Raw genomic sequence first — 22,314 nt, 5'->3', positions numbered from 1 at the left:
TTACCGCCTGAAGGACCAAGTGGCAGATTCCACTGCCTTTGCCCAGACCGTTTTAAGCTCGGTCATGGGGTAGTCCCACCCATCTTGAGGACCTGCTTGCTATATCCCCACATTGTGCCGCTGGTACGGACGACAGGGAACAAGTGATTATGAAGATAATCTTGTTTCCCTTAGTCCTAACAGCGGCACAAGATTTCCCACCCTGGGAATCATATCTTATGTATAAAACTGTATATAAATGTTATGGAGGTACTTTTGTATTTACACGCAGAGGGGAGGTTCTTGTGCCCTCTTATAGGGCCTGCCACGCATTTATTGGCTAATTAAATATCCGCCTGTCCTACCAGCACACAGGGGCAGAAATACCCCCCACATTGTGCCGCTGTTAGGACTAAGGGAAACAAGATTATCTTCATAATCACTTGTTATACCGTAACCTGTGGCCACTAGACTGCTATACCTTATCCTGGGGACACTAGACTGTTATACCGTAGCCTGTGGCCACTAGTCTGTTATATTGTAGCCTGTGGCCACTAGTTTGTTATACCGTAGCCTGTGGCCACTAGACTGCTATACCTTATCCTGGGGACACTAGACTGTTATACCGTAGCCTGTGGCCACTAGTCTGTTATATTGTAGCCTGTGGCCACTAGTTTGTTATACCGTAGCCTGTGGCCACTAGACTGCTATACCTTATCCTGGGGATACTAGACTGTTATACCGTAGCCTGTGGCCACTAGTCTGTTATATTGTAGCCTGTGGCCACTAGTTTTTTATACTGTAGCCTGTGGCCACTAGGCTGTTATACCGTAGCCTGTGGCCACTAGACTGTTATACTGTAGCCTGTGGCCACTAGACTGTTATACTGTAGCCTGTGGCCACTAGACTGTTATACGTAGCCTGTGGCCACTAGTCTGTTATACCGTAGCCTGTGGCCACTAGACTGTTATACCATAGCCTGTGGCCACTGGTCTGTTATGCCATAGTCTGTGGCCACTAGACTGTTATATTGTAGCCTGTGGCCACTACAGTAGACTGTCATACCGTAGCCTGTGGCCACTAGACTGTTATTCCGTAGCCTGTGGCCACTAGTCTGTTATTCTATAGCCTGTGGCCACTAGACTGTTATTCCGTACCCTGTGGCCACTAGTTTGTTATACCGTAGCATGTGGCTACTGGTCTGTTATGCCATAGTCTGTGGCCACTAGACTGTTATATTGTAGCCTGTGGCCACTAGTCTGTTATTCCATAGCCTGTGGCCACTAGACTGTTATTCCGTAGCCTGTGGCCACTAGTCTGTTATACCGTAGCCTGTGGCCACTAGTCTGTTATATTGTAGCCTGTGGCCACTAGTTTTTTATACCGTAGCCTGTGGCCACTAGTCTGTTATACCATAGCCTGTGGCCACTAGTCTGTTATACTGTAGCCTGTGGCCACTAGACTGTTATACGTAGCCTGTGGCCACTAGTCTATTATTCCAGTAGCCTGTGGCCACTAGACTGTTATACCGTAGCCTGTGGCCACTAGTCTATTATTCCAGTAGCCTGTGGCCACTAGACTGTTATACCGTAGCCTGTGGCCACTAGACTGTTATACCATAGCCTGTGGCCACTGGTCTGTTATGCCTGTCACGGGATGGTTAGAGTCCGGCAATAGGCAATGTGTAATATATATTTCATGTGGAATGTATTCTCTAACCTGTTGTAAACATCAGTGTGTAGTTGGCTGATTAGGGTCTAGTGTGTTAGCACATTGTATGCAAATACCTCTAACTAGTGAGGACCAGTGAGGACAATGGGTGGAGATAATCTGATCAGTGTCTCCAAGAAGATGTTGGATGGTGCCCTTGTCCATAGTAGACAGGGAGTCTGCTCTCCTTGGTATAGGTGAGGGGGGAAGGATCTGTGACTCAGCCCTTCCCACCCCCAGATATAGGAAGTAACAGTTTAGTATATAGATGTAGCTAGCAGTTAGTATGAGTTAGCCGGCCTGTGCACAGCTCTGTAGAGAGCCAGGATTTAGTTACAGGACCAAGGAACCAAAGCTATCATTGGATTGTGACTTCTGTGGACTTATTGTTATTACGGTTGATGTGACCGCCGCCGGCTACTAACTTTGTGGATTACAATAAATTGCTGTTGTCTCCCGACCTCTTGTGTCCGTGTTGATTCAAAAGACCTTCCGGAGGAAGACGTATACCTTTGCTCCGTGACAACTGGTGGCAGCGGTGGGACCGACAGCGGACAGCGAGATGGACTACAGCAGCCCAGCGATTAATGGAGCCACAACCTCAGAATACAGGAACTGGACTATGGCAAGTCTACAAGTAAGGGCCCGGGAACTAAACCTGAGTTACCAGGGAAGAACGAAAGATCAACTGATCGAGGCACTGGAGGAGATGACCCTGCAAAGCGACCATGAGGAGGGCTGCCCCCAGGAGACTGGAGAGATACAGGAGTGGCAGGTACAGACCCAAAAGAGCAGATGGGTTGTTTTGTATGAGGAGGAATTGGCAGTGCTGGGGCTAGGAGCAACTGCAGAGCAAAGGAGTAGAGCATTACAGAGGGCTCAGGAAACGGAGAAGGAGGAACAGAGAATGGCGCATGAAAAGGAAAGAATGGCGCATGAAATGCGAATGGCTGAGATAACTATGAGGAATTATAATCAAACGTCGACCCCCAGCCCAACAGTGAGAGAACCACCATATGTCTCCCATAAACACTTCAAGACCTTTGATGAAGCGGCTGGGGATGTTGATGGATATTTTCAGGACTTCGAACACCAGTGCCGCCTGATGGAAGTCCCAGAGAAGGATTGGGTCCGGTATCTGGTGGGGCACCTACGAGATGGGGCTGCGGAAGCTCTCAGAGCTATGGACCCTAGTGATCAGCGGGACTATGAGGCCATTAAAAGAGCGGTGCAGAAGTATTATGCAGTCACTCCAGAGTCCTACCGAGTTCAGTTCCGCTCTTTGTCTTACAATGGGGGAAGCTCCTTCCACATGTTCGCCCACAAGTTGAAGCAAGCATGCAAGCGCTGGCTAGAAGGAGAGGAGGCTGTCACAGTCGATAAGATCCTCCAAGTCATACTTAAGGAACAGTTCTTTTCCCAGTGCCCCGCTGAGATCCGTGAGTGGGTGCTGGAACGGAACCCAGCCACAGTGGAGCAAGCTGCTTCTCTTGCAGATGAGGGCCTGACCATCAAGCCGCAGTGGAAGAGGTTGTTTGCAGAGGAGCGTAAAACTACCACAGTCCGCCAGACACCCTTCAGCCAGCCACCCACCTTTCGTGCCCGGCCTCAGGATTACAATTCCCCCTCTACCCCTGCCCCAGCCCATCGGCCTCCAGCTATGAACAACCCTGTCCCTAGACAACGACCCACTGGAAGAATGCTAGAGCGCAGATGTTTTGGGTGTGGGCGGCCTGGACATTTGCAAGCTAGTTGCCCTGCTAACATGGGGGCACGGGCCACCGTGGCATCCCGGCCTATTCACTACCTGGGAACCACCCCTAGGACAGAAAGTTTGGCCCCATTTCCAGATGACTCCATGAATGACCCATCTGTTCCACCTCCAGGGGTCTATGGGATTCAGCCTTCCGCCACACATCCCGCAAACCTTCAGAGGAAGCACTTGCAGGAGGTCCTACTGGATGGCCGAACAGTTGTTGGATTCCGGGACTCGGGAGCTTTCCTAACCGTAGCGGACCCCCGAGTTGTGCGACCCGAGGCCCTAGAGGAGGGCCCTGGCATTTCTATCGAGTTGGCAGGAGGTACTCAAAGACGTATTCCTAAAGCTACCGTGGAACTCGACTATGGTTATGGACCAAAACGATGCACAATTGGTGTGATGAGCGGGCTGCCGGCCGATGTTCTGTTAGGCAACGATGTTGGAAATCTACAGTGCCACTTTGTGGGAGCAGTGACCCGAAGCCAAGCTCAGGGAGAAGCCAACATGGATCCACCGGATTTTCTGACAGATGCCAGCCCTTCAACCCTACAACTTTACCATTCAGCACCGCCGAGGGAACCAACACCAGAACACAGATGGGTTATCCCGGCAGGAGGACATATGATCTATAGAGACTGATGTGCATTCCCCAATTTACCTGTGTAGGCCAATTGTGTCATGCACATGTTTTGAGAGGGGGAGGGGTTGTCACGGGATGGTTAGAGTCCGGCAATAGGCAATGTGTAATATATATTTCATGTGGAATGTATTCTCTAACCTGTTATATACATCAGTGTGTAGTTGGCTGATTGGGGTCTAGTGTGTTAGCACATTGTATGCAAATACCTCTAACTAGTGAGGACCAGTGAGGACAATGGGTGGAGATAATCTGATCAGTGTCTCCAAGAAGATGTTGGATGGTGCATTGTTCAAAAGAGACAGGGAGTCTGCTCTCCTTGGCATAGGTGAGGGGGGAAGGATCTGTGACTCAGCCCTTCCCACCCACAGATATAGGTGTAACAGTCTTAGTATATAGTATATAGCTAGCAGTTAGTAGGTGTTAGCCGGCCTGTGCACAGCTCTGTAGAGAGCCAGGATTTAGTTACAGGACCAAGGAACCAAAGCTATCATTGGATTGTGACTTCTGTGGACTTATTGTTATTACGGTTGATGTGACCGCCGCCGGCTACTAACTTTGTGGATTACAATAAATTGCTGTTGTCTCCCGACCTCTTGTGTCCGTGTTGATTCAAAAGACCTTCCGGAGGAAGACGTATACCTTTGCTCCGTGACAATGCCATAGTCTGTGGCCACTAGACTGTTATTCCGTAGCCTGTGGCCACTAGTCTTATACCATAGCCTGTGGCCACTAGACTGCTATATTGTAGCCTGTAGCCACTAGTTTGTTATACCGTAACATGTGGCCACTGGTCTGTTATGCCATAGTCTGTGGCCACTAGACTGTTATATTGTAGCCTGTGGCCACTACAGTAGACTGTCATACTGTAACCTGTGGCCACTAGACTGTTATAATGTAGCTTGTGGCCACGAGACTGTTATTCCGTAGCCTGTGGCCACTAGTCTGTTATACCGTAGTCTGTAAACACTAGACTGTTATACCGTAGCCTGTGGCCACTAGTTTGTTATACCGTAGCCTGTGGCCAATAGATTGTTATACCGTAGCCTGTGGCCACTAGACTGTTGTTATGTAGTCTGTGGCCACTAGACTGTTATTCCGTAGCCTGTGGCCACTAGTTTGTTATACCATAGCCTGTGGCCACTAGACTGTTATGCCGTAGTCTGTGGCCACTAGACTGTTATATTGTAGCCTGAGGCCACTACAGTAGAATGTGATACTGTAGCCTGAGGCCACTAGACTGTTATTATGTAGAGTGTGGCCACTAGACTGTTATTCCGTAGCCTGTGGCCACTAGTCTGTTATACCGTAGCCTGTGGCCACTAGACTGTTATACCGTAGCCTGTGGCCACTAGACTGTTATACTGTAGCCTGTGGCCACTAGACTGTTATACCGTAGCCTGTGGCCACTAGACTGTTATACCGTAGCCTGTGCCCACTAGACTGTTATACTGTAGCCTGTGGCCACTAGACTGTTATACCGTAGCCTGTGGCCACTAGACTGTTATACCGTAGTCTGTGGCCACTAGTCTGTTATACTGTAGCCTGTGATCACTAGTCTGTTATTAGATTTGGTCTTGTGTTGCTAATTCTTTTGAGGTCTACTAAGTTCAGTACTAACCGAATGAGAAGTTATTATACTATAGGGTCTAGTGTGTGTATTATACTATAGGGCCTAGTGTGTGTATTATACTATAGGGTCTAGTGTGTGTATTATACTATAGGGTCTAGTGTGTGTATTATACTATAGGGCCTAGTGTGTGTATTATACTATAGGGTCTAGTGTGTGTAGTATACTATAGGGTCTAGTGTGTGTATTATACTATAGGGCCTAGTGTGTGTATTATACTATAGGGTCTAGTGTGTGTATTATACTATAGGGTCTAGTGTGTGTATTATACTATAGGGTCTAGTGTGTGTATTATACTATAGGGTCTAGTGTGTGTATTATACTATAGGGCCTAGTGTGTGTATTATATTATAGGGCCTAGTGTGTGTATTATACTATAGGGTCTAGTGTGTGTATTATACTATAGGGTCCAGTGTGTGTATTATACTATAGGGTCTAGTGTGTGTATTATACTATAGGGTCCAGTGTGTGTATTATACTATAGGGTCTAGTGTGTGTATTATACTATAGGGTCCAGTGTGTGTATTATACTATAGGGTCTAGTGTGTGTATTATACTATAGGGTCTAGTGTGTGTATTATACTATAGGGTCTAGTGTGTGTATTATACTATAGGGTCTAGTGTGTGTATTATACTATAGGGTCCAGTGTGTGTATTATACTATAGGGTCCAGTGTGTGTATTATACTATAGGGTCTAGTGTGTGTATTATACTATAGGGTCTAGTGTGTGTATTATACTATAGGGTCTAGTGTGTGTATTATACTATAGGGTCCAGTGTGTGTATTATACTATAGGGTCTAGTGTGTGTATTATACTATAGGGTCTAGTGTGTGTATTATACTATAGGGCCTAGTGTGTGTATTATACTATAGGGTCTAGTGTGTGTATTATACTATAGGGTCCAGTGTGTGTAATATACTATAGGGTCCAGTGTGTGTATTATATTATAGGGTCCAGTGTGTGTAATATACTATAGGGTCTAGTGTGTGTATTATACTATAGGGTCCAGTGTGTGTATTATACTATAGGGTCCAGTGTGTGTATTATACTATAGGGTCTAGTGTGTGTATTATACTATAGGGTCCAGTGTGTGTATTATACTATAGGGTCCAGTGTGTGTATTATACTATAGGGTCCAGTGTGTGTATTATACTATAGGGTCCAGTGTGTGTATTATACTATAGGGTCCAGTGTGTGTATTATACTATAGGGTCCAGTGTGTGTATTATACTATAGGGTCCAGTGTGTGTATTATACTATAGGGTCCAGTGTGTGTATTATACTATAGGGTCTAGTGTGTGTATTATACTATAGGGTCTAGTGTGTGTATTATACTATAGGGTCTAGTGTGTGTATTATACTATAGGGTCTAGTGTGTGTATTATACTATAGGGTCCAGTGTGTGTATTATACTATAGGGTCTAGTGTGTGTATTATACTATAGGGTCTAGTGTGTGTATTATACTATAGGGTCTAGTGTGTGTATTATACTATAGGGTCTAGTGTGTGTATTATACTATAGGGTCCAGTGTGTGTATTATACTATAGGGTCTAGTGTGTGTATTATACTATAGGGTCTAGTGTGTGTATTATATTATAGGGTCCAGTGTGTGTAATATACTATAGGGTCTAGTGTGTGTATTATACTATAGGGTCTAGTGTGTGTATTATACTATAGGGTCTAGTGTGTGTATTATACTATAGGGTCCAGTGTGTGTATTATACTATAGGGTCCAGTGTGTGTATTATACTATAGGGTCTAGTGTGTGTATTATACTATAGGGTCCAGTGTGTGTATTATACTATAGGGTCTAGTGTGTGTATTATACTATAGGGTCCAGTGTGTGTATTATACTATAGGGTCCAGTGTGTGTAATATACTATAGGGTCCAGTGTGTGTATTATACTATAGGGTCTAGTGTGTGTATTATACTATAGGGTCCAGTGTGTGTATTATACTATAGGGTCTAGTGTGTGTATTATACTATAGGGTCTAGTGTGTGTATTATACTATAGGGTCTAGTGTGTGTATTATACTATAGGGTCTAGTGTGTGTATTATACTATAGGGTCTAGTGTGTGTATTATACTATAGGGTCTAGTGTGTGTATTATACTATAGGGTCCAGTGTGTGTATTATACTATAGGGCCTAGTGTGTGTATTACACTATAGGGTCTAGTGTGTGTATTATACTATAGGGTCTAGTGTGTGTATTATACTATAGGGTCCAGTGTGTGTATTATACTATAGGGTCTAGTGTGTGTATTATACTATAGGGTCCAGTGTGTGTATTATACTATAGGGTCCAGTGTGTGTATTATATTATAGGGTCCAGTGTGTGTAATATACTATAGGGTCCAGTGTGTGTATTATACTATAGGGTCTAGTGTGTGTATTATACTATAGGGTCCAGTGTGTGTATTATATTATAGGGTCCAGTGTGTGTAATATACTATAGGGTCCAGTGTGTGTATTATATTATAGGGTCTAGTGTGTGTATTATACTATAGGGTCTAGTGTGTGTATTATACTATAGGGTCTAGTGTGTGTATTATACTATAGGGTCCAGTGTGTGTATTATATTATAGGGTCCAGTGTGTGTAATATACTATAGGGTCCAGTGTGTGTATTATACTATAGGGTCTAGTGTGTGTATTATACTATAGGGTCCAGTGTGTGTATTATATTATAGGGTCCAGTGTGTGTAATATACTATAGGGTCTAGTGTGTGTATTATACTATAGGGTCCAGTGTGTGTATTATACTATAGGGTCCAGTGTGTGTATTATACTATAGGGTCCAGTGTGTGTATTATACTATAGGGTCCAGTGTGTGTAATATACTATAGGGTCTAGTGTGTGTATTATACTATAGGGTCCAGTGTGTGTATTATATTATAGGGTCCAGTGTGTGTAATATACTATAGGGTCTAGTGTGTGTATTATACTATAGGGTCCAGTGTGTGTATTATACTATAGGGTCTAGTGTGTGTATTATACTATAGGGTCTAGTGTGTGTATTATACTATAGGGTCTAGTGTGTGTATTATACTATAGGGTCCAGTGTGTGTATTATACTATAGGGTCTAGTGTGTGTATTATACTATAGGGTCTAGTGTGTGTATTATACTATAGGGTCTAGTGTGTGTATTATACTATAGGGTCCAGTGTGTGTATTATACTATAGGGTCTAGTATGTGTATTATACTATAGGGTCTAGTGTGTGTATTATACTATAGGGTCTAGTGTGTGTATTATACTATAGGGTCTAGTGTGTGTATTATACTATAGGGTCCAGTGTGTGTATTATACTATAGGGTCTAGTGTGTGTATTATACTATAGGGTCTAGTGTGTGTATTATATTATAGGGTCCAGTGTGTGTAATATACTATAGGGTCTAGTGTGTGTATTATACTATAGGGTCTAGTGTGTGTATTATACTATAGGGTCCAGTGTGTGTATTATACTATAGGGTCCAGTGTGTGTATTATACTATAGGGTCTAGTGTGTGTATTATACTATAGGGTCTAGTGTGTGTATTATACTATAGGGTCCAGTGTGTGTATTATACTATAGGGTCTAGTGTGTGTATTATACTATAGGGTCCAGTGTGTGTATTATACTATAGGGTCTAGTGCAGTGTGTGTATTATACTATAGGGTGCAGTGTGTGTATTATACTATAGGGTCTAGTGTGTGTATTATACTATAGGGTCTAGTGTGTGTAATATACTATAGGGTCCAGTGTGTGTATTATACTATAGGGTCTAGTGTGTGTAATATACTATAGGGTCTAGTGTGTGTATTATACTATAGGGTCTAGTGTGTGTAATATACTATAGGGTCCAGTGTGTGTATTATACTATAGGGTCTAGTGTGTGTATTATACTATAGGGTCCAGTGTGTGTAGTATACTATAGGGTCTAGTGTGTGTATTATACTATAGGGTCCAGTGTGTGTATTATACTATAGGGTCTAGTGTGTGTATTATACTATAGGGTCTAGTGTGTGTATTATACTATAGGGTCTAGTGTGTGTAATATACTATAGGGTCCAGTGTGTGTATTATACTATAGGATCCGGTGTGTAATAACTGAAGAGACCCCAGTGTTTTAGTTTCTCTGAGACAAATCCCAAATAGAGATGAGCGAGCACTGTTCGGATCAGCCGATCTGAACAGCACGCTCCCATAGAAATGAATGGAAGCACCTGGCACGTACACTTTGCCGGCCGGCGTCACAGGTGCTTCCATTAATTTCTATGGGAGCGTGCTGTTCGGATCGGCTGATCCAAACAGTGTTCGCTCATCTCTAATCCTAAATTGTTTGGTTTCATTAAAAATAAAACACTTTGGATTATTTGGCTGAATTCCTGCTCTCGATGAAACGGTTTTACCATCTCTGTTATACTATGGTTTAAGGGATTAGTAGATCCAGATTGTAGGAGAATGGACTAAGACCTGAAATACATTTTCAAGGCTGTATATTTCTCAAAATTCACCCAAATCTGAAGAAGCTCTTGATGACTGGAGTAGCTCCTAATGCCTGGAGAAGCTTGTGATTGATGGAAGTGGTTTTATTGGTCAGAGATACTCTTGATTGATGGAGGTGCTGTTAATTAAACATTCTTGATGGTCAGAGAAACTCCCGATGGTTGGAGAAGCTCTTGATAGTTACAGAAGCTCCCGATGGTCGGAGAAGCTCTTGATAGTTACAGAAGCCCCCGATGGTTGCAGAAGCTCTTGATGTGTGCAGAAGCTCCCAATGGTTGGAGAAGCTCTTGATGTTTGCAGAAGCTCCCGATGTTTGCAGAAGCTCCCGATGTTTGGAGAAGCTCCCGATGGTTGGAGAAGCTCCCGATGGTTGGAGAAGCTCTTGATGTTTGCAGAAGCTCCCAATGGTTGGAGAAGCTCTTGATGTTTGCAGAAGCTCCCGATGGTCAGAGAAGCTCCCAATGGTCAGAGAAGCTCCTGATGGTTGGAGAAGCTCTTGAAGTTTGCAGAAGCTCTCAATGTTTGGAGAAGCTCTTAATGTTTGCAAAAGCTCCCGATGGTCAGAGAAGCTCTTAATGTTTGCAGAAGCTCCCGATGGTCGGAGAAGCTCCTGATGGTTGGAGAAGCTCTTGATGTTTGCAGAAGCTCCCGATGGTTGGAGAAGCTCTTGATGTTTGCAGAAGCTCCCGATGGTCGGAGAAGCTCCCGATGGTTGGAGAAGCTCTTGATGTGTGCAGAAGCTCCCAATGTTTGGAGAAGCTCCCGATGGTCGGAGAAGCTCCCAGTGGTTGGAGAAGCTCTTGATAGTTACAGAAGCCCCCGATGGTTGCAGAAGCTCTTGATGTTTGCAGAAGCCCCAGATGGTTGCAGAAGCTCTTGATGTGTGCAGAAGCACCCGATGGTCGGAGAAGCTCTTGATGTTTGCAGAAGCTCCCAATGGTTGGAGAAGCTCTTGATGTTTGCAGAAGCTCCCGATGTTTGGAGAAGCTCTTGATGTTTGCAGAATCTCCCGATGTTTGGAGAAGCTCCCGATGGTTGGAGAAGCTCTTGATGTTTGCAGAAGCTCCCAATGGTTGGAGAAGCTCTTGATGTTTGCAAAAGCTCCCGATGGTCGGAGAAGCTCTTAATGTTTTCAGAAGCTCCCGATGGTCAGAGAAGTTCCTGATGGTTGGAGAAGCTCTTGATGTTTGCAGAAGCTCCCGATGGTTGGAGAAGCTCTTGATGTTTGCAGAAGCTCCCGATGTTTGGAGAAGCTCCCGATGGTTGGAGAAGCTCTTGAAGTTTGCAGAAGCTCTCAATGTTTGGAGAAGCTCTTGAAGTTTGCAGAAGCTCTCAATGTTTGGAGAAGCTCTTAATTTTTGCAAAAGCTCCCGATGGTCGGAGAAGCTCTTAATGTTTGCAGAAGCTCCCGATGGTCAGAGAAGCTCCTGATGGTTGGAGAAGCTCTTGATGTTTGCAGAAGCTCCCAATGGTTGGAGAAGCTCTTGATGTTTGCAGAAGCTCCCGATGGTCAGAGAAGCTCCCAATGGTCAGAGAAGCTCCTGATGGTTGGAGAAGCTCTTGAAGTTTGCAGAAGCTCTCAATGTTTGGAGAAGCTCTTAATGTTTGCAAAAGCTCCCGATGGTCGGAGAAGCTCTTAATGTTTGCAAAAGCTCCCGATGGTCAGAGAAGCTCCTGATGGTTGGAGAAGCTCTTGATGTTTACAGAAGCACCCGATGTTTGGAGAAGCTCCCGATGGTTGGAGAAGCTCTTGAAGTTTGCAGAAGCTCCCAAAGTTTGGAGAAGCTCTTAATGTTTGCAAAAGCTCCCGATGGTCGGAGAAGCTCCTGATGGTTGGAGAAGCTCTTGATGTTTGCAGAAGCTCCCGATGGTTGGAGAAGCTCTTGATGTTTGCAGAAGCTCCCGATGGTCAGAGAAGCTCCTGATGGTTGGAGAAGCTCTTGATGTTTGCAGAAGCTCCCGATGGTTGGAGAAGCTCTTGATGTTTGCAGAAGCTCCCGATGGTCGGAGAAGCTCTTAATGTTTGCAAAAGCTCCCGATGGTCAGAGAAGCTCCTGATGGTTGGAGAAGCTCTTGATGTTTGCAAAAGCACCCGATGTTTGGAGAAGCTCCCGATGGTTGGAGAAGCTCTTGAAGTTTGCAGAAGCTCCCAATGTTTGGAGAAACTCTTAATGTTTGCAGAAGCTCCCGATGGTCGGAGAAGCTCCTGATGGTTGGAGAAGCTCTTGATGTTTGCAGAAGCTCCCGATGGTTGGAGAAGCTCTTGATGTTTGCAGAAGCTCCCGATGTTTGGAGAAGCTCACGATGGTTGGAGAAGTTCTTGATGTTTGCAGAAGCTCCCGATGGTCAGAGAAGCTCCCAATGGTCAGAGAAGCTCCTGATGTTTGAAGAAGCTCTTGAAGTTTGCAGAAGCTCTCAATGTTTGGAGAAGCTCTTAATGTTTGCAAAAGCTCCCGATGGTCGGAGAAGCTCTTAATGTTTGCAAAAGCTCCCGATGGTCAGAGAAGCTCCTGATGGTTGGAGAAGCTCTTGATGTTTGCAGAAGCACCCGATGTTTGGAGAAGCTCCCGATGGTTGGGGAAGCTCTTGAAGTTTGCAGAAGCTCCCAATGTTTGGAGAAGCTCTTAATGTTTGCAAAAGCTCCCGATGGTCGGAGAAGCTCCTGATGGTTGGAGAAGCTCTTGATGTTTGCAGAAGCTCCCGATGGTTGGAGAAGCTCTTGATGTTTGCAGAAGCTCCCGATGTTTGGAGAAGCTCCCAATGGTCAGAGAAGCTCCTGATGGTTGGAGAAGCTCTTGATGTGTGCAGAAGCTCCCGATGGTCAGTGAAGCTCCCAATGGTCAGAGAAGCTCCTGATGGTGGGAAAAGCTCTTGATGTGTGCAGAAGGTCCCGATGGTTGGAGAAGCTCTTGAAGTTTGCAGACGCTCCCAATAGTCACAGAAGTTTTAGATGTTTGCAGAAGCTCCCAATGTTTGGAGAAGCTCCCGATGGTCGGAGAAGCTCCAGATGGTTGGAGAAGCTCTTGATGTTTGCAGAAGCTCCCGATGGTTGGAGAAGCTCTTGATGTTTGCAGAAGCTCCCGATGGTTGGAGAAGCTCTTGAAGTTTGCAGAAGCTCCCAATAGTCACAGAAGTTTTTGATGTTTGCAGAAGCTCCTGATGGCTGATATACCATGCAGAAGATTTAATTTTTTCGGCTAATGTGATAGTCACATCTCCTGAGCCCTGGTAACATCCAAGTGTCTGATTTGCAGTTTTTTTAGCACTTGTTGCTCTGGCTCTCAAATAAGACGTAGTTTACACCACAGACATAAAATCCTAGTTTTATGTGTTTGTCATGGCTTAGGCTTTTATTGGTTTCTGTTGGCTGTAAGTGTTTTCTGGCTCTTGGCGTTGGCTACAGTGACTGGTGATTCAGATCTGACACATCTAGTGATAATTTTCGTGTAGGTACTCTGACTCTTGGGGTGTAATTTGTCTCTACGATGTGTGTCTATACAGAAGTGTTTTGCACCATGCTCATGTACAGAAGAGATGACCACGTTTCCATATCTCCCAAACTTTTCAAGGGAAGAAACCCTTAGTGAGAAAAAGTCCCATACGAGCACCCTGTTTCTAATGTCCTTCTCACTCAGTAGAGTAGCCCCTAGAGTGCCCCACATGTAATACAATTCCCCCACCCCCAGGAATGTCTACCAAGCAGTGGAGAGCTGCATTCATTACCCCCCATTCTAGTCCAGGGCGCTCTGTGGTGTTGATGCTTGGCGTGGTAAGTAATGACTGGAGTCTACCACTAGCTCCCCAGGACGCCTCCATTAGTAATGCGGGGAAACTGTTGTTCTAGCCTGAAATCGCCAGCTCGGTTCTTGTGACCAGTCCAGTAAGTGGAAGATGAAACACTCGTCTCCCTTGATCTGCTCGTCTCCCTTGATCTGCTCGTCTCCCTTGCTCTGCTCGTCTCCCTTGCTCTGCTCGTCTCCCTTGCTCTGCTCGTCTCCCTTGCTCTCCTCGTCTCCCTTGCTCTGCTCGTCTCCCTTGCTCTGCTCGTCTCCCTTGCTCTCCTCGTCTCCCTTGCTCTCCTCGTCTCCCTTGCTCTGCTCGTCTCCCTTGCTCTGCTCGTCTCCCTTGCTCTGCTCGTCTCCCTTGATCTGCTCGTCTCCCTTGCTCTGCTCGTCTCCCTTGCTCTGCTCGTCTCCCTTGCTCTGCTCGTCTCCCTTGATCTGCTCGTCTCCCTTGCTCTGCTCGTCTCCCTTGCTCTGCTTGCCTTCCTTGCGCTGCTCGTCTCTCTTGCTCTGCTCGTCTCCCTTGCTCTCCTCGCCTCCCTTGCGCTGCTCGTCTCCCTTGATCTGCTCGCCTTCCTTGCTCTCCTCGTCTCCCTTGCTCTCCTCGTCTCCCTTGCTCTGCTCGTCTCCCTTGCTCTCCTCGTCTCCCTTGATCTGCTCGTCTCCCTTGCTCTCCTCGTCTCCCTTGCTCTCCTCGTCTTCCTTGCTCTGCTCGTCTCCCTTGCTCTGCTCGTCTCCCTTGATCTGCTCGTCTCCCTTGCTCTGCTCGTCTCCCTTGCTCTCCTCGTCTCCCTTGATCTGCTCGTCTCCCTTGATCTGCTCGTCTCCCTTGCTCTGCTCGTCTCCCTTGCTCTGCTCGTCTCCCTTGCTCTGCTCGTCTCCCTTGCTCTGCTCGTCTCCCTTGCTCTGCTCGTCTCCCTTGATCTGCTCGTCTCCCTTGCTCTGCTCGTCTCCCTTGCTCTGCTCGTCTCCCTTGATCTGCTCGTCTCCCTTGCTCTGCTCGTCTCCCTTGATCTGCTCGTCTCCCTTGATCTGCTCGTCTCCCTTGCTCTCCTCGTCTCCCTTGCTCTGCTCGTCTCCCTTGCTCTCCTCGTCTCCCTTGATCTGCTCGTCTCCCTTGCTCTGCTCGTCTCCCTTGCTCTGCTCGTCTCCCTTGCTCTGCTCGTCTCCCTTGCTCTGCTCGTCTCCCTTGATCTGCTCGTCTCCCTTGATCTGCTCGCCTTCCTTGCTCTGCTCGTCTCCCTTGCTCTGCTCGTCTCCCTTGATCTGCTCGTCTCCCTTGCTCTGCTCGTCTCCCTTGCTCTGCTCGTCTCCCTTGATCTGCTCGTCTCCCTTGCTCTGCTCGTCTCCCTTGATCTGCTCGTCTCCCTTGCTCTGCTCGTCTCCCTTGATCTGCTCGTCTCCCTTGATCTGCTCGTCTCCCTTGATCTGCTCCTCTCCCTTGATCTGCTCCTCTCCCTTGCTCTGCTTGCCTTCCTTGCGCTGCTCGTCTCTCTTGCTCTGCTCGTCTCCCTTGCTCTCCTCGCCTCCCTTGCGCTGCTCGTCTCCCTTGATCTGCTCGCCTTCCTTGCTCTCCTCGTCTCCCTTGCTCTCCTCGTCTCCCTTGCTCTGCTCGTCTCCCTTGCTCTCCTCGTCTCCCTTGATCTGCTCGTCTCCCTTGCTCTCCTCGTCTCCCTTGCTCTCCTTGTCTTCCTTGCTCTGCTCGCTTCCCTTGCTCTGCTCGTCTCCCTTGATCTGCTCGTCTCCCTTGCTCTCCTCGTCTCCCTTGCTCTGCTCGTCTCCCTTGCTCTCCTCGTCTCCCTTGATCTGCTCGTCTCCCTTGATCTGCTCGTCTCCCTTGCTCTGCTCGTCTCCCTTGCTCTGCTCGTCTCCCTTGCTCTGCTCGTCTCCCTTGCTCTGCTCGTCTCCCTTGCTCTGCTCGTCTCCCTTGATCTGCTCGTCTCCCTTGCTCTGCTCGTCTCCCTTGCTCTGCTCGTCTCCCTTGCTCTGCTCGTCTCCCTTGATCTGCTCGTCTCCCTTGCTCTGCTCGTCTTCCTGGCTCTGCTCGTCTCCCTTGCTCTCCTCGTCTCCCTTGCTCTCCTCGTCTCCCTTGCTCTGCTCGTCTCCCTTGCTCTGCTCGTCTCCCTTGATCTGCTCGTCTCCCTTGATCTGCTCGTCTCCCTTGCTCTCCTCGTCTCCCTTGCTCTGCTCGTCTCCCTTGCTCTGCTCGTCTCCCTTGCTCTCCTCGTCTCCCTTGCTCTCCTCGTCTCCCTTGCTCTGCTCGTCTCCCTTGATCTGCTCGTCTCCCTTGCTCTGCTCGTCTCCCTTGATCTGCTCGTCTCCCTTGATCTGCTCGTCTCCCTTGCTCTCCTCGTCTCCCTTGCTCTCCTCGTCTCCCTTGCTCTGCTCGTCTCCCTTGCTCTCCTCGTCTCCCTTGCTCTGCTCGTCTCCCTTGATCTGCTCGTCTCCCTTGCTCTCCTCGTCTCCCTTGCTCTGCTCGTCTCCCTTGCTCTGCTCGTCTCCCTTGCTCTCCTCGTCTCCCTTGCTCTCCTCGTCTCCCTTGCTCTGCTCGTCTCCCTTGATCTGCTCGTCTCCCTTGCTCTGCTCGTCTCCCTTGATCTGCTCGTCTCCCTTGATCTGCTCGTCTCCCTTGCTCTCCTCGTCTCCCTTGCTCTGCTCATCTCCCTTGCTCTCCTCGTCTCCCTTGATCTGCTCGTCTCCCTTGCTCTGCTCGTCTCCCTTGCTCTCCTCGTCTCCCTTGATCTGCTCGTCTCCCTTGCTCTGCTCGTCTCCCTTGCTCTGCTCGTCTCCCTTGCTCTGCTCGTCTCCCTTGCTCTGCTCGTCTCCCTTGATCTGCTCGTCTCCCTTGCTCTGCTCGTCTCCCTTGCTCTGCTCGTCTCCCTTGATCTGCTCGTCTCCCTTGCTCTGCTCGTCTCCCTTGATCTGCTCGTCTCCCTTGATCTGCTCGTCTCCCTTGCTCTCCTCGTCTCCCTTGCTCTGCTCGTCTCCCTTGCTCTGCTCGTCTCCCTTGCTCTGCTCGTCTCCCTTGCTCTCCTCGTCTCCCTTGCTCTCCTCGTCTCCCTTGCTCTGCTCGTCTCCCTTGATCTGCTCGTCTCCCTTGCTCTGCTCGTCTCCCTTGATCTGCTCGCCTTCCTTGCTCTGCTCGTCTCCCTTGCTCTGCTCGTCTCCCTTGCTCTGCTCGTCTCCCTTGATCTGCTCGCCTTCCTTGCTCTGCTCGTCTCCCTTGCTCTGCTCGTCTCCCTTGATCTGCTCGTCTCCCTTGCTCTGCTCGTCTCCCTTGATCTGCTCGTCTCCCTTGCTCTGCTCGTCTCCCTTGATCTGCTCGTCTCCCTTGCTCTGCTCGTCTCCCTTGATCTGCTCGTCTCCCTTGATCTGCTCGTCTCCCTTGATCTGCTCGTCTCCCTTGATCTGCTCGTCTCCCTTGCTCTGCTCGTCTCCCTTGCTCTGCTCGTCTCCCTTGATCTGCTCGTCTCCCTTGATCTGCTCGTCTCCCTTGCTCTGCTCGTCTCCCTTGATCTGCTCGTCTCCCTTGCTCTGCTCGCCTTCCTTGCTCTCCTCGTCTCCCTTGCTCTGCTTGCCTTCCTTGCGCTGCTCGTCTCTCTTGCTCTGCTCGTCTCCCTTGCTCTCCTCGCCTCCCTTGCGCTGCTCGTCTCTCTTGCTCTCCTCGCCTCCCTTGCGCTGCTCGTCTCCCTTGCTCTCCTCGTCTCCCTTGCTCTCCTCGCCTCCCTTGCGCTGCTCGTCTCCCTTGATCTGCTCGTCTCCCTTGCTCTCCTCGTCTCCCTTGCTCTCCTCGTCTCCCTTGATCTGCTCGTCTCCCTTGATCTCCTCGTCTCCCTTGCTCTCCTCGTCTCCCTTGCGCTGCTCGTCTCCCTTGCGCTGCTCGTCTCCCTTGCTCTCCTCGTCTCCCTTGCTCTGCTCGTCTCCCTTGCTCTCCTCGTCTCCCTTGATCTGCTCGTCTCCCTTGCTCTCCTCGTCTCCCTTGATCTGCTCGCCTTCCTTGCTCTGCTCGTCTTCCTTGCTCTGCTCGTCTCCCTTGCTCTCCTCGTCTCCCTTGCTCTCCTCGTCTCCCTTGCTCTGCTCGTCTCCCTTGATCTGCTCGTCTCCCTTGCTCTCCTCGTCTCCCTTGCTCTCCTCGTCTCCCTTGCTCTCCTCGTCTCCCTTGCTCTCCTCGTCTCCCTTGCTCTGCTCGTCTCCCTTGCTCTCCTCGTCTCCCTTGATCTCCTCGTCTCCCTTGCTCTCCTCGTCTCCCTTGCTCTCCTCGTCTCCCTTGCTCTCCTCGTCTCCCTTGATCTCCTCGTCTTCCTTGCTCTGCTCGTCTTCCTTGCTCTGCTCGTCTCCCTTGCTCTCCTCGTCTCCCTTGCTCTGCTCGTCTCCCTTGCTCTGCTCGTCTCCCTTGCTCTGCTCGTCTCCCTTGCTCTCCTCGTCTCCCTTGCTCTCCTCGTCTCCCTTGCTCTGCTCGTCTCCCTTGATCTGCTCGTCTCCCTTGCGCTGCTCGTCTCCCTTGCTCTGCTCGTCTCCCTTGCTCTCCTCGTCTCCCTTGCTCTGCTCGTCTTCCTTGCTCTGCTCGTCTCCCTTGCTCTCCTCGTCTCCCTTGCTCTGCTCGTCTCCCTTGCTCTCCTCGTCTTCCTTGCTCTGCTCGTCTTCCTTGCTCTGCTCGTCTCCCTTGCTCTCCTCGTCTCCCTTGCTCTGCTCGTCTCCCTTGCTCTGCTCGTCTCCCTTGCTCTCCTCGTCTCCCTTGATCTGCTCGTCTCCCTTGCTCTCCTCGTCTCCCTTGCTCTCCTCGTCTCCCTTGCTCTCCTCGTCTCCCTTGCTCTGCTCGTCTCCCTTGCTCTGCTCGTCTCCCTTGATCTGCTCGCCTTCCTTGCTCTGCTCGTCTCCCTTGCTCTGCTCGTCTCCCTTGATCTGCTCGTCTCCCTTGCTCTGCTCGTCTCCCTTGATCTGCTCGTCTCCCTTGCTCTGCTCGTCTCCCTTGATCTGCTCGTCTCCCTTGCTCTGCTCGTCTCCCTTGATCTGCTCGTCTCCCTTGATCTGCTCGTCTCCCTTGATCTGCTCGTCTCCCTTGATCTGCTCGTCTCCCTTGCTCTGCTCGTCTCCCTTGCTCTGCTCGTCTCCCTTGATCTGCTCGTCTCCCTTGATCTGCTCGTCTCCCTTGCTCTGCTCGTCTCCCTTGATCTGCTCGTCTCCCTTGCTCTGCTCGCCTTCCTTGCTCTCCTCGTCTCCCTTGCTCTGCTTGCCTTCCTTGCGCTGCTCGTCTCTCTTGCTCTGCTCGTCTCCCTTGCTCTCCTCGTCTCCCTTGCTCTCCTCGTCTCCCTTGCTCTCCTCGTCTCCCTTGCTCTCCTCGTCTCCCTTGCTCTGCTCGTCTCCCTTGATCTCCTCGTCTCCCTTGCTCTGCTCGTCTCCCTTGCTCTGCTCGTCTCCCTTGCTCTGCTCGTCTCCCTTGCTCTCCTCGTCTCCCTTGCTCTCCTCGTCTCCCTTGCTCTCCTCGTCTCCCTTGCTCTCCTCGTCTCCCTTGCTCTCCTCGTCTCCCTTGATCTCCTCGTCTTCCTTGATCTCCTCGTCTTCCTTGCTCTGCTCGTCTTCCTTGCTCTGCTCGTCTTCCTTGCTCTCCTCGTCTCCCTTGCTCTGCTCGTCTCCCTTGCTCTGCTCGTCTCCCTTGCTCTCCTCGTCTCCCTTGCTCTCCTCGTCTCCCTTGCTCTGCTCGTCTCCCTTGCTCTCCTCGTCTCCCTTGCTCTGCTCGTCTCCCTTGCTCTGCTCGTCTCCCTTGCTCTCCTCGTCTCCCTTGCTCTCCTCGTCTCCCTTGCTCTCCTCGTCTCCCTTGCTCTCCTCGTCTCCCTTGATCTGCTCGTCTCCTTTGATCTGCTCGTCTCCCTTGATCTGCTCCTCTCCCTTGATCTGCTCCTCTCCCTTGCTCTGCTTGCCTTCCTTGCGCTGCTCGTCTCTCTTGCTCTGCTCGTCTCCCTTGCTCTCCTCGCCTCCCTTGCGCTGCTCGTCTCCCTTGCTCTCCTCGCCTCCCTTGCGCTGCTCGTCTCTCTTGCTCTGCTCGTCTCCCTTGCTCTCCTCGCCTTCCTTGCTCTCCTCGTCTCCCTTGCTCTCCTCGTCTCCCTTGCTCTGCTCGTCTCCCTTGCTCTCCTCGTCTCCCTTGATCTGCTCGTCTCCCTTGCTCTCCTCGTCTCCCTTGCTCTCCTTGTCTTCCTTGCTCTGCTCGCTTCCCTTGCTCTGCTCGTCTCCCTTGATCTGCTCGTCTCCCTTGCTCTCCTCGTCTCCCTTGCTCTGCTCGTCTCCCTTGCTCTCCTCGTCTCCCTTGATCTGCTCGTCTCCCTTGATCTGCTCGTCTCCCTTGCTCTGCTCGTCTCCCTTGCTCTCCTCGTCTCCCTTGATCTGCTCGTCTCCCTTGCTCTCCTCGTCTCCCTTGCTCTCCTTGTCTTCCTTGCTCTGCTCGCTTCCCTTGCTCTGCTCGTCTCCCTTGATCTGCTCGTCTCCCTTGCTCTCCTCGTCTCCCTTGCTCTGCTCGTCTCCCTTGCTCTCCTCGTCTCCCTTGATCTGCTCGTCTCCCTTGATCTGCTCGTCTCCCTTGCTCTGCTCGTCTCCCTTGCTCTGCTCGTCTCCCTTGCTCTGCTCGTCTCCCTTGATCTGCTCGTCTCCCTTGCTCTGCTCGTCTCCCTTGCTCTCCTCGTCTCCCTTGATCTGCTCGTCTCCCTTGCTCTGCTCGTCTCCCTTGCTCTGCTCGTCTCCCTTGATCTGCTCGTCTCCCTTGCTCTGCTCGTCTCCCTTGATCTGCTCGTCTCCCTTGCTCTGCTCGTCTCCCTTGCTCTCCTCGTCTCCCTTGATCTGCTCGTCTCCCTTGCTCTGCTCGTCTCCCTTGCTCTGCTCGTCTCCCTTGCTCTCCTCGTCTCCCTTGCTCTGCTCGTCTCCCTTGCTCTGCTCGTCTCCCTTGCTCTGCTCGTCTCCCTTGCTCTCCTCGTCTCCCTTGCTCTCCTCGTCTCCCTTGCTCTGCTCGTCTCCCTTGATCTGCTCGTCTCCCTTGCTCTGCTCGTCTCCCTTGATCTGCTCGTCTCCCTTGATCTGCTCGTCTCCCTTGCTCTCCTCGTCTCCCTTGCTCTCCTCGTCTCCCTTGCTCTGCTCGTCTCCCTTGCTCTCCTCGTCTCCCTTGATCTGCTCGTCTCCCTTGCTCTGCTCGTCTCCCTTGCTCTGCTCGTCTCCCTTGCTCTGCTCGTCTCCCTTGATCTGCTCGCCTTCCTTGCTCTGCTCGTCTCCCTTGCTCTGCTCGTCTCCCTTGATCTGCTCGTCTCCCTTGATCTGCTCGTCTCCCTTGCTCTGCTCGTCTCCCTTGATCTGCTCGTCTCCCTTGCTCTGCTCGTCTCCCTTGATCTGCTCGTCTCCCTTGCTCTGCTCGTCTCCCTTGCTCTGCTCGTCTCCCTTGATCTGCTCGTCTCCCTTGCTCTGCTCGTCTCCCTTGATCTGCTCGTCTCCCTTGCTCTGCTCGTCTCCCTTGCTCTCCTCGTCTCCCTTGATCTGCTCGTCTCCCTTGCTCTGCTCGTCTCCCTTGCTCTGCTCGTCTCCCTTGCTCTCCTCGTCTCCCTTGCTCTGCTCGTCTCCCTTGCTCTGCTCGTCTCCCTTGCTCTGCTCGTCTCCCTTGCTCTCCTCGTCTCCCTTGCTCTCCTCGTCTCCCTTGCTCTGCTCGTCTCCCTTGATCTGCTCGTCTCCCTTGCTCTGCTCGTCTCCCTTGATCTGCTCGTCTCCCTTGATCTGCTCGTCTCCCTTGCTCTCCTCGTCTCCCTTGCTCTCCTCGTCTCCCTTGCTCTGCTCGTCTCCCTTGCTCTCCTCGTCTCCCTTGATCTGCTCGTCTCCCTTGCTCTGCTCGTCTCCCTTGCTCTGCTCGTCTCCCTTGCTCTGCTCGTCTCCCTTGATCTGCTCGCCTTCCTTGCTCTGCTCGTCTCCCTTGCTCTGCTCGTCTCCCTTGATCTGCTCGTCTCCCTTGATCTGCTCGTCTCCCTTGCTCTGCTCGTCTCCCTTGATCTGCTCGTCTCCCTTGCTCTGCTCGTCTCCCTTGATCTGCTCGTCTCCCTTGCTCTGCTCGTCTCCCTTGCTCTGCTCGTCTCCCTTGCTCTGCTCGTCTCCCTTGATCTGCTCGTCTCCCTTGCTCTGCTCGTCTCCCTTGATCTGCTCGTCTCCCTTGCTCTGCTCGTCTCCCTTGATCTGCTCGCCTTCCTTGCTCTGCTCGTCTCCCTTGCTCTGCTCGTCTCCCTTGATCTGCTCGTCTCCCTTGCTCTGCTCGTCTCCCTTGATCTGCTCGTCTCCCTTGCTCTGCTCGTCTCCCTTGATCT

Source organism: Leptodactylus fuscus, unplaced genomic scaffold, assembly GCF_031893055.1.
Source record: "Leptodactylus fuscus isolate aLepFus1 unplaced genomic scaffold, aLepFus1.hap2 HAP2_SCAFFOLD_124, whole genome shotgun sequence".
Classification (NCBI taxonomy): Eukaryota; Metazoa; Chordata; class Amphibia; order Anura; family Leptodactylidae; genus Leptodactylus; species Leptodactylus fuscus.
The sequence above is the reverse complement of the archived record's forward strand: the minus strand, read 5'-3'. Positions refer to the sequence as shown.